Genomic DNA, 12144 nt, shown 5'->3' on the forward strand with positions numbered 1-12144 from the left:
GACAATCAGATTCTCTGATGCCAAGACCCAGCTCCAGTGCTTCTCCTGCAGGACGCCTGCCATCCAAGCCAACGACCAAGGCTCTCACCCAGCCTAGGGCATTCCTTGAGAAAGCAACTCCAGTGAAAGATGAAAGTGTTTCCTTTTACCCAATGGTTTTAATGCATATTTTCCACCTTGTGGAGGCTGGGAGGAGTGTTTTCCTCAGTTTTATCTCTACAAACTCTTATCCTCTCTCTGAATTGTTTATTTTCACCACCCAGGCATCACCTTCTCAGAAGGAGCTGATAAGACAGTATGGCAGCTGCCCATTCAAAGCCAGGAAAGAAAAAGAGAGAGGAAGGAGGGCTGGGGCTTCCTCAGCTCCTGTAAGAGCATCTGGTGATGAGCAGCCATCCCTTCCTCTGCCCTGACAGTTTGGAGTCTCCTACACATGAGACAGGGCAGATCTACTAGCTTGTTTGAGTTGCCACATCAATGCCCCAGACTGGGTGGTTTTAAACAGCACTGATCTATTTTCTCACAGTGCTAGAGGCTAGATGTCCAAGATCGAGGTGTTAGTTAGGAGGGTTGGTTCCTCTGGAGGCCTCTCACCTTGGTTTGTAGTTGGCCATCTCCTCCCTCTGTCCTCACATGGTCTTCCTTTCATACATGTCTGTGCCCTGATCTCTTCTTCTTATAAGGACACCAGGCCCACCCTAATGACCTCTTTTATTTTAATCACTTCTTTGAAGATCCTGTCTCCCAATACAGTCACATTCTGAGGTCCTGATGATTAAGACTTCAACATATGAATTTCGGGGACATGACTCAGCCCATATCAGAAGGTGTTTTCCGGCAGCACCTCTCCTGTCTTGACCTCTTCAGCAAGGTGACAAGGTGCCAAGGACTGGCACAGGATGCTGTAAAACCAACTCAAGTGTAGAGTATCCTACAAAGGCATTGAGAGAAAAGTGAATTTGGAAGAACTTAACCCTAAAGAGATGGTTGGATGGCATCATAGACTCAATGGAGATGAGTTTGAGTAGACTCCGGGAGTTGGTGATGGACAGGGAGGCCTGGCATACTGTGGTCCATGGTGTCATGAAGAGTTGGACACAACTGAGCAACTGAACTGAACCCTAAAGAGCCTTTTCTAATCTTCTTCACTGGAGCAGGGATCAACAAACTACTACTTGTGCCAAATCCCCCAGGCAGGCTGGGCACTTGGTTTTGTAGATGACTCTATACTGGGGTGTGGCCACTCCACTGCATGCGTGTCATGTCTGTGGATGTTTGCAGGGTTGAACAGATGCAACAGAGATCACGTGTAGCCCAAAGCTTAAAATGTGTATGAAAACATGTGCCAACCCCACAGTAGAAGTCAGCTCCCTCTGGCAGGGACTTTTGTCTTCTGCTTGGAGCTGTGTCCTCAACACCTACAGCTCTGCATGTCACCCAGTAGGGCTGAAGCAATGCTTCTTGGATGAACAGGAGAACCCGTGCTCAAGGAACTGAAGTTGTGATGAAGTCAAGCCCTGGAAAGTGAAAGTATTAGTAGCTCAGTCATGTCTGACTCTTTGCAGTGTGCAAACTATAGCACACCAGGCTCTCCTGTGATTTCCCAGGCAAGAATACTGGAGTGAGTAGCCATTCCCATCTCCAGGGGATCTTCCTGACCAAGAGATCTAACCTGGGTCTCCTACACTGCACGCAGATTCTTTACTGTCTGAGCCACCAGGAGAGTCCAGCCCTGGAAAGCCCTGGAACAACTCAACACAATGCATCAGGCTGACAATTCATCCTTTGTGTCCAGCAAGACCACAGCAAGAGTGGGTTGCTCTTTCAATCAGGAAGGACTAAGTCATTGCCTCCCTTTTCCCAACTGCCCTCCGGGTCTTTGCCCACAGCATCTTCTGTTGAAACTTTCTGTTCCACTTAGTACAGAGGACCCTCTACCCCCACGATGGTCAGCACACTCCCCACTGCCTTTTTGGCCTCTGACACACAGTGATGTTGGCTATATTCGGTATGTTCCAAGATACAGCTTAGAACCCAGATCAAAGTGTGAAAGATGTTGGCCACATCATTGACCTGATCAAGCACTTGCAACAAGGTGCCTGACCAACCTTCTTCCCACCTAAGAGTAAGATCCCCCTGTTTTCTTCCTAAAATCACAGTCTCCCAGTGTCCTTAGGACTTGTTACCACCCCCACTGTGCCTGGAAAATGCAGGTCTCTGCCCTCCCTTACCCACAGGCATCTCTAGGTTTGAATGGACCTGACCCCTCTTGATCCCAGGTGGGCTCAGAATTCCTAAGGATGCCTTTCCATTTCTAGGGACCCTGGGACACCCCACTGCTATACCAACATCCCCACAATACACATCCATTCACTGGCACAGCTGTGCAGCTGCAAATCAATTCCCAGGAACAGCCTCGAGCAGCCCATAATTCCCCAAAGTGCAATTGCAAAATAAACTCTGATGTCCTCTGGTTCCAGGAGCCTTTGGGCACACTCTTGAGAGACAAGAGGAAGAGGAGAGAGTGGGCAGATGAAGCAGTTCCCCTGACTGGTGTTGACACTCAGCCTCTGGGAAGTGGGATGTGGATGTGGTCCAGACAGGCTGCCTGGGTCCTGCAGAGTTTCCCATCACTTCCCTAGGAGGAGGTTCTGTAGAAGTGAGGCTGCAAGTGGGCCTTCCAACATTGGAGACCTGAGTGGGAACACTGGTTCTCATTCTTCCATAGGAAGAAGACCCACAGGAAAACCTCACTGTCTACATTTGTAAAATGAACTTTATAATACAGGCTTCATAGACTCTTAAGAGAATTAGCAGCAACAGAACATGTAAGCACTTAGCACAGGTGTCTGGCACATAGGATCAATCAATACCAAACATATGTGAAACCTGGGGAACAGGACAAGAGGGGCAAACAGGCAAAAAATACTTCAGCATCAAAGAAAGAAGTTTATTTTCTAAATGTCTTAGGAACTTTTCCCCAAAAGTTCTAACAAGGCAAAGTAGAAGTAAATAGTTGAGTTTTGTCCTGCCAGCTGACACGTACATAGACAGAAATATGCATGGACCATGTAGGTCCATATGCATGATCGTTCTCGTAGTAACAGGATGCAGACAATATAATGGTTGACATGCAGTCTACCTTGATACACTGCCACACAGTCTGTCTGCCACACACATTCAAGAGAGCAACCTGAGAAATGTTTTCTGTCTCAACTCTCAGACTGACCTCATTTAGCTCAGAGAACCACACAGTAAGCTTATTTTAGGACATGGTTTGGCCTGATGATGCATGGTACCAAATGTTCCTGCAAAGAGTGCCAGGAGTGTGCTGGGGCACCTCTAATGCATTCCTCAGATACCTTTGTTTCTACCCAGCTCCTTCACAGGTAAAATGCCTCATCTTTAGAGACCAAGTCATGACTACATAGTTAAGTTTAGCATGAATGTGTGAATGAAAAGCACTTCTATTATTAAACCATCACAAGAGAGAAATATTTCTCCAATGACATCTAGCAACTCCTGGCATCCAGGGACTCCTTTCCCCAAATCCTTTCCAAATAGGGAACTAGAAGCACTCTAAAACTGAGCCAAGGGGACCCCAAAGAATGTGTGGATTTGGAAATATTCAATGCATACTCGAAATACCTTTGGCCTTCGGTATTCAGAAAGAACTGTGAACTCTGAAATATGAAGCTCTCATGACCACTGAACGTGTAAGAAGTGCCAATTACACTGAAATCCCTCTTGGGATCCTGGCCGTGCGTGCTTCTAGAAACTGCATGAACACCTTCCATCAACTCGTGTATTCTCAGGACACTTAACATTTTCAATTTCAGCTCTTAAGAGAACCGTGTTTTCATCTCAGAAACTCTCACTCATTGGGGAATACAGGATATATTTCTTTTCCAGGGACACATATTTTAAAATGTCAAGAGTAATGAATGGCCTGAAAATTCAGAGAAAGTAAAACAGTATAATGCATAGCATTTATTGAGTGCTAACTATGTTAGGGGCATTGGGTTTGTATTCTTTTATTTGATCTCATCACAATTAAATGACATAAGGATGGCAATCCATTTCATTTTTCATTCATTCCTTCAAAAATAACAAATATTTATTGAGCATCCACTGTATCCCAGGATTCATTCTAGTTGCTGGGAAGATGGCAGGGAGCTAGACGATGTCCCTTGGAGTTGATAATCTAAAGACAGAGACAGACTGCAGTGAAGATCACATAGCTTTACCATGACATCAGATAGTGATGAGCTCTCAAAGAAGGATGAAGCAGGGTTAAGGTCCAGATGAAAGGAGCAGGGTCAGGAGTGACATTTAAGAGAAACTGATATCTGGGCGTTAATCTGAGTGGAGGAAAAGTTCCCCACACATAGGAAACAAAGCAAGGGGGTCAGGGTGGTTGGAGGGCAGCGAGAGAGGTGTGAGGGGCTATTGACATTGGAAGAAGCAGACAGGGCCTGAGCATCAGGACCTGATGGGAATGCATCACATCTTGGGTGTGAAGTTGGAAAGAAAACAAATAGAGGATTCAGTGTTCTCTGCTGTCTCCTATTCCATTCCTATTTCACGTTTTTTTAAAAATGCTAATCACACTTCAAACTTTACTTACTTGATTTCACAACCCATTGAGTTTGAAAGCCATACTCCAGTGGATATCTCTTTCTTCTGAATTATCCTTACCAAAATAGAAGCATTAAAAAAAGGACCTATCATCAGAAGAAAAGAAAATGTATGTGGTCATGGTTGCCACTAAATTTATTGTAGTGATCACTTCACAATATATACAGTATCCAATTATTTTTGTACACCTGAAAGTAATATAAAGTTAATGTAAAATATATTTCAATATAAACCCTTCCCCAAAAGAAAATGAAAAGATCTAGCAAATTTGACTGTACTATCCACACAATCAGAAGAATTAACTAATTCTGTAAATGGGACCAAATAACAACCCTTCTGTATTTTACCTTTTGTTCATTTTATCTTATAGTTAAGGAAGCCAAAACACCAACGAATAGTAATGCAGGGCTGCCGGGTTCCCCGGGAAGCCACGACCTGTTGGATCCCCCAGCCCCATCCCTGAAGGCAGCTAATTACAGAACTTCTGCCCCTTCAGCTCCCAGCTGACAGGCAATGCCAGGCATGTGTTGGCACCAGCCGACAACAGCAGGGCAGAGGAATTCAGACCCACAAGGCTCTTATGGGCAAAGGCTCCCTTGAGTTTTACATGTCCAATTCTGGTTGGGTTTGTGGCTACTCTTCTTATCTCAAGTTGGCACTCCTGTACGTGACTTTTAATCACAGAATTCCTGAGTATCAAAAGCACATGAGAAGTCACGTCCTGGGTCCCCAAGCTGCCACAGAGAATCGTGCCTCAATGCGTCAAGGGCAGGCAGACTGACACCATCTCCAGACAGGATCACAGCACCTATCAAGGCACAGGTCCGTAGTCTCACCTCCCTGGCATAAAGTCTTTTCTAGAAATAGAAGCTGGTTCTGCCACTCATTCCCACTTCTGAGAACCAGGCAGTCATCAGCTCCCACCTTCTCCTTTCCAGAACAACCTGGTCCTCCCTCCCCACATCAGCAACAGGCAGGGAGGGCTTCACTTCAGACCTGCAGGTTCCAGCCCCCAGGCTCATGACCTTGACCTTGCAGGACTGGTCCAGCAGGCCCTGGTAGGGAGAGGAGCCTAGGGCCTGAGGTGTCAGTTGCTTACTGTCACGGAGCATTCTCCCTTGTCTGGAGGGATGGTGACCAGTGCTGGGAAAAGCCAGGGAGCAGGCTGCTGGCAGAACTGGCTCTTCTTCAGATTCTTCAGCCGTTACTGCATCAGGCGAAGCAGCCAGCAGGCCTCGGGAACACGTCGTCCAGTTCAGTATTTTCAGACACAGCTTCCACTAAGCCTGCTCGCACTCACGCTGAGTTTTTATTCAGCCTCTCTATTAACCCTGCTGTGGGTGTAGCCTCCTTCCTCTGTCAGCCGCATCCAGAGCACAAGGGGTTTCCAAGCTGCTGTTCCACTCACCTCCCTGTGAGAGTCTGCATCTTAGCAGTTCACAAAGAACCAAATGTCCTGGGTATGTCTTTAATCCCACATGAGTGACTGGCAGTGGGGGCCTTCAGGGCCCTCCAGAGCCTCCCAGGTGCACAAGGCTTCTATGAGGAATCAGGACTTTGTTGGGACCATGACTGCGTTCCCACTCTGTCCCTGCAGCCCACAGCAGTTTTTCTATGTGTAAGGACTCAGTTAAAAATATAGAGCATCAGTTAAGATACCACGTAAAGAAGCACAAATGCATGCTGCCCATCTATTCCAGTGGTGGGAGGGATCAACCACCTGCCTGCCCACAGGGAACAGGGCCAGGAGGAAGGCTGTTATTTCTATTGGCAGGGCTTTGCTCCTGCTTTCTCTGGGCAATGCTGTTCAGGACTTCCCAAGTTACGGTAAGTCCCCTACATGTGCTGCGCTTAGCCATTCAGTTTTGTCTGACTCTGCGACCCCATGGACTGTAGCCTACCAGGCTTCTCTGTCCACGGGGATTCTCCACGCAAGAATGCTGGAGTGGGTTGCCATGCCCTCCTCCAGGGGACCTTCCCAACACTGGGAAGATCTTCTACATTGCAGGCAGATTCTTTACCGTCTGAGCCACCAGTGCGTATCTTATAAAGGTGGGTATGCCTACAGTGTCAATATCATCACTTTTTTTAATACCTACATGTGCACAGGCACATGAAATGCAGGACAGAATTTGTATGTTATGCCCCATCTCTCACATGACATAGTCTAATGAAAACTTCCTGTGACTGTGTGTGTGTGTTGGTGAATAAATTAGTAAGCCTCTTTTCTGAACACATTGGATGACTCCAGCAGTTCTTGAATTGGAAAAAGTAAATTCAAGTGCTGAAGGGGGAGCAGTTCTTCCTGTCCCATCCTCAAAATCGTTTCTGTTATCCATCCCAGAGGATACCTTCCTCTGGCAGAGCCAGGACAAGCTCCTAGCTAGCGGCACTGCTGCTCTGGTTATAGCTGCTTTCACAGACCTCCTCAGTCACTCCCTGCAAGCCTTTGACTTTATGTTCTCATGGTCAAGAATGTGGGGAATTGACCATAACTTCAAAAAAGTTTCCCTTGTAAACAGATTATCTCTCTTTAGGATGGTACCTCCGGCTCCTACTTTAAACTCCCTCTTCTTCACCAACTACACTGACACACTGTTTAAATAAATTATACACACACACACACACACACACGCACACACACACATACATACATATGCTTATATACATGTGTATATCTGTGCACACATACACATATACACACACATGACCATGACTCCCCCGCATGTGAATGAGAAATCTGAAACCTTGCCAGAAATACTTGTGCTCTGAACACATTTCTGATTCCCCGTGTTGTCAAAATGAGCTTTGTGCAAAGCTATGCTAAGGATTTCAAGGACAGTCTGGACACCCCTTCTCCCCCATCCCAGCTCTCTGACCACAGGCTACTGCATCATGGCTGTTAGTCCAAAGAACACTGCCCAAGCCCCAGGCCATACCCTCCAAACAGAACTCCTGTGTGCTGGGTCTAGAGTCTGAGCTTCAACTAACCCCTGGCACGTTTTGAGGGCTACACTCAAGCTCCAAAGCCCTCCACTGCAGCCTGAGGCAAATGTCACAGTCACCCCCTGGGAAGCTCAGTGAACCACAGAGATGGGAGAAAGTCCTGTTTCTCACTTCCCTAAACCTGAAGAAGAGTGGCCCCCTGCTTGTGCTTCAGAGGGCCCCATTCAGTCTGCATAAATGTTCTCTGGCTGCTTCCTAGCCTGTTCAAGCCTTGTCTCTGTTCAAAAGTGCCTTGGGCATGTATAATTGTAGACCCTCTGGTGATCAGGAGGTAGCTATTTCCAGGGGTATAGTCAGAGCTTGGATGTACCCATAAGGTCTCCCATGGTGAAGGCTGCAGAGATCAGATCCAAGACCCAAATCTAGAGACAGGAAGTCCCTGTGCCACCATGTTCCAGCAGGACGACCAGGGGTTCTGAGGAATCCAAGCCTAACAACTTCCAGGCCATATTTACAGTGCATTATTGTTATGGACTGAATGTTTGTGTCCCTGCCAAATTCACATGCTGGAGCCCTGACCCCTTATGTGATGATATTTGGAGCTGGGATTTTAGGGAGGTGATTAGGTTTAGATGGGGAATTCCCAGGTGGCTCAGTGGTAAAGAATCTGTATGTCAATGCAAAAGATGCAAGTTCCATCCCTGGGTGGGGAAGATCCCCTGGAGGAGGAAATGGCAACCTGCTCCAGTATTCTTGCCTGGGAAATCCCATGGACAGAGGAGCCTGGTGGGCTATAGTCCATGGGATTACAAACAGTAGGACATGACTGAGCATACTTGCATGCACTAGGTTTAGATGAGGTCGTGTGGGTGGGGTCCTTTGATGGGATTAGTGTCCTTATAAAGCAGAAGAATGGGCTTTCCAGGTGACATTAGTGATAAAGAATCCACCTGCCAATGCAGGAGGCATGGATTCAATACCTGGGCCAGGAAGAGCCCCTGGAGGAGGGTGTGACAACCCACTCCAGTATTCTTGCCTGGAGAATCCCATGGACAGAGAAGCCTGGCAGGTTACAGCCCATAGGGTCTCAAAGGGCCAGACACAACTGAAGTGACTTAGCACACATGCATGCAGGGAGAGGAAAAGAGTTTAATCTCTTTCCACCACATGCAAACACAGTGAGAAGGTGTCCTCTACAAGCCAGAAAGTGAACTTTCGGGTGGGACCAGTTCAGTCAGCAACTTGATCTTGGACTTCCAGCCTCCAGAACTGCCAGAAATAAATATCTGGGGTTTAAGTCACCCTGTCAGTGGTGTTCTGTTATAGCAGCCTGAGCAGATGACTACAGCAGTCAAGGTAGGAAGACAGAGCCCGTCTCATCTATCAGGTTATGAGATCATTGTATCACCGTTGGGCACATGGGTCTGTGCTGTGAGAGCTCTATTTCCTCTCTTGCACAGGACCTGTTTGGGAATCTACCCTCTTCACCCTTGGACTCCTTGAAAAATATAGCCCTATGTTTCTCTTGACTCTTCTTCCCAGACGGTTAATGCCCTTAGGGTCCTGAAATGTTTCTACATTGCTTCCTAGTCTGCAGAGCAGCTGGGTGGCACCCTCCCTTTTATATTTGTAGACAATGAACAGCCTGCACTGGATTTTAAGGCTTCAAAGGCAGCAGGAAAAAAAAAAATCTTCTTCATCTTCTGAGGAATGAGTGTCTGTAGGAATAGGCTAAGGTGTAGCAAAACAGGGAGAATTTGTTGAGTTTACTTGCAGCCCAGTGCTGTGTCCAGGCCCAGCTGTGGGTGTGAATATGATCCGACTGCTCCCAAGGGCACGGTTACAGGTTGAATATGTTCAAGTCCTAATGCCTAGCTCCTCATAATGTGGCTTTATTTAGATGTACTTTTTTTACAGAGGTAATTAAGGTTAAAATTGAGATCATGAGGGTGGGCCAAGATTCAAAATAATTAGTGCCCTTATAAAAAGGGGAGATTTGAACTCAGAGATAGACATGCACAGAGGGAAGACGATGAGCAGACATAGGAAGGAGGCAGCCTCATGAAGGGAGTGATGCTCCCACAAGCCAAGGACACCAAGGATTGCTGACAACACCAGAAGTTAGAAGAGGAGAGGGAGGATTTCCTCACAGAAACATTGGAGGGAGAGTGGCCCTGCGCACACCTTGATTTAGAATGTCTGACCTCCAGAACTGGAGAGAATAAATTTTTGTTGTTTTTGGCCACCCACTGTGTGATAGTCTGTTACAACAGCCTGAGGCCAACCCTGGTGTACAGGTCCTTCTTCTGTTTTACATGAATTGTCCTGCTCCACAACAATGGTTCTACAAAACATGGTCCCATACCAGCACCATCATCATCACCTGGAATTCTCTCTCTCTCTGTGCAAAGTAAAATGCAGGCCCCATTCAAATCTACTAACTCAGAAATTAGGTGGATGGGACCAGAACCTGTCTTGTAAACAGCCATCTGGGGGTTCTGATGTCTGGTCCAGTTGGAGCATCCCTGGAGGGAGGACACATATGGGAGGACTGAGAACCAGAGGATGGGCCTGAAATGGGCCCACTACTCCTCCCAGCCAGCATCCCTGAACAGCCCTGGTTGGTAAGATTGTTGGCAAACGCATGGTGGGAGAGCTCAAACGGGTGTGTGGAGAGCTCAAAGGGGTGTGTACATACCCCCACAATGTGTGACCCACAATGTATCTTGGGCCCAGAAAGCTAGAGGACCCAAAGACTGCAGGGCTCCTCTTGTGCTCTGCTGTGAAGGCACTCGAGAATAACCATAGCCCATGGCTGCTTTGCAGGGAAGGCGAAGTGGTGTCTCAGCCAAGGACCAGCCATGCCCCTCCTAGATGTCCCTGTAGGATAAACCCTTAAAGTTCCTGCAGCTCCAATGGCACACCTGGGCAGGCATCATGCCAGCCTGCTCCCAGGACCCCATGTTCCTGCACACGCTGTCCCTGTCCCCTGAAATGACTCTTCCTGTGAAACAGGGCTCTCATGTCACCCCCTGATCCTCTCCTCCCTCTCCACATCCACTACCTTGGATCCTCATTCTAACAGCCTCCAGCACATGGCCCTCTACTGACCACTGACTCACGGGTCTCATCCCCAGGCCATGATCCTCCTGACTCCCCCAGCTCTGTTCTCCCTGGAGCCCCATCTCCTCCATAGACTGTTGGATCACTTGGCAATCAGGACAGCTCTTGGTACATAGGCACAGCAAAAAGGGAAACTAATCCTTGTTCTTGGAATCCTTGGCTTGCTTTCCTACAGCGGTAAAACTCACCAAGCAATTCCTCAAACCCAATTCCTGGTCTGCGGTAGAGAGGCAACCCCGTGGAGATGATTTTCCCTTCAGGTGGATTTTTCTTATCACCGCCACATAGTCTCCTTCTCTCCCCTGTCTTCTCAGGGGTGTGACACACACTTGCGCCTGTGGAAGACTGGACATGGGTTTATAATGGCATCAGCACGCAGAGAAGCCGAGAACCCCACTGCCACAAAGCAATGACAAGCCAGTAGCTGGCCCAGTGAGAACTTGGCTCCATCCCCATTTTCCATACAAGGGCATTTGATACTTACTCTGGCTCCTTATGAAATAATTTATTGATAAGGGAGAAATAGATCAACAATCCAAGTGGGATGCTGAGGTGGGACCTGAGGTGAGGGGGGCAGGACCATGGAGGGACCTTCTCCCTGAGGAATCCTGACCGCAGATGAAGGCCCACCTAAATTAGGGCAAACTAGCGAAGGGGCCCCAGTTACCCAGATGATGCAGCCTCGGCATGAGTGGCTCAGGCCTGTGGAGGAACTGTCTACTCCTTCTTCATTTTCCCAGCATATGGCAAAGGCTGATAGGGAGACATTTTACCCAAAGAAGAAAGGCATCCTGTTTATATTGGTTTGTTCCACCTGCCATAACAGAGTGGCAAAGACCAATAGACCTGAAGACATAAATGTATTTCCTCACAGTGCTGGAGGCCAGAAGTCCAAGCTCAAGGTGTCAGGAGTTGGTTTCTTCCAATGCCTCTCTCCTTGCCTTGCAGACAGCCGTCTTCTCCCTATATCTTCACATGGCCATCCCTCTGTGCCTAATCTCCTTTTCCTGTAAGGGCACCATTCAGATTGGATTAAGGCTGACTCCAATAATGTCATCTTAGCTAATTATACCTGCCATGACTCTGTCTCCAAATACAGTTACATTCTGAGGTTCCAGGGGATAGGGCTTAAGCAGAGGAATTTGGGGAGGACTCAGTTCAGCTCATAACACAATCTCAAATCTGCAATTTGAGAGTCACGTGTCTACCTGACTCTGAGGCCACCATGCTTTCATGTGTGAGAAACACAGGTGGTTTTAGAGAAGAAATGCAGAAGGACAGCCCCACAAACACCTTTTATTCTAATATTTGGTCTTTTACCGCAATTTCTAACAGAGCTCTTGAGACTCAACATTTCTGGGGTGATAGGAGTGTCTTTTGTTCTCATGAGGTGACTCTGGGTGTCTCCTGCATGGCTTCTGGATGGGAACTGGTCAC

At 47.5% G+C, this 12144-nt stretch overlaps 1 long non-coding RNA gene across 3 annotated transcripts; it reads right to left on the reverse strand.

Annotated features, from left to right (window-relative positions):
* Nucleotides 1–3977: 3977 nt before the first annotated feature.
* On the reverse strand, nt 3978–6302 carry LOC145538927 (uncharacterized). 3 transcript variants are annotated; one of them, XR_014077339.1, is made up of 3 exons: nt 5635–6302; nt 4628–4724; nt 3978–4204 (listed from the first exon to the last, which is right to left on the reverse strand). It is a non-coding gene; the product is annotated as an uncharacterized LOC145538927 (long non-coding RNA). The 3 variants fall into 3 exon arrangements; XR_014077338.1 differs by having other exon boundaries at nt 4986–6300; XR_014077340.1 differs by having other exon boundaries at nt 5738–6243.
* Between the last annotated feature and the right edge of the window lie 5842 nt (nt 6303–12144).

Source organism: Giraffa tippelskirchi, chromosome 1, assembly GCF_054371585.1.
Source record: "Giraffa tippelskirchi isolate mGirTip1 chromosome 1, T2T-mGirTip1v1.2.pri, whole genome shotgun sequence".
Classification (NCBI taxonomy): Eukaryota; Metazoa; Chordata; class Mammalia; order Artiodactyla; family Giraffidae; genus Giraffa; species Giraffa tippelskirchi.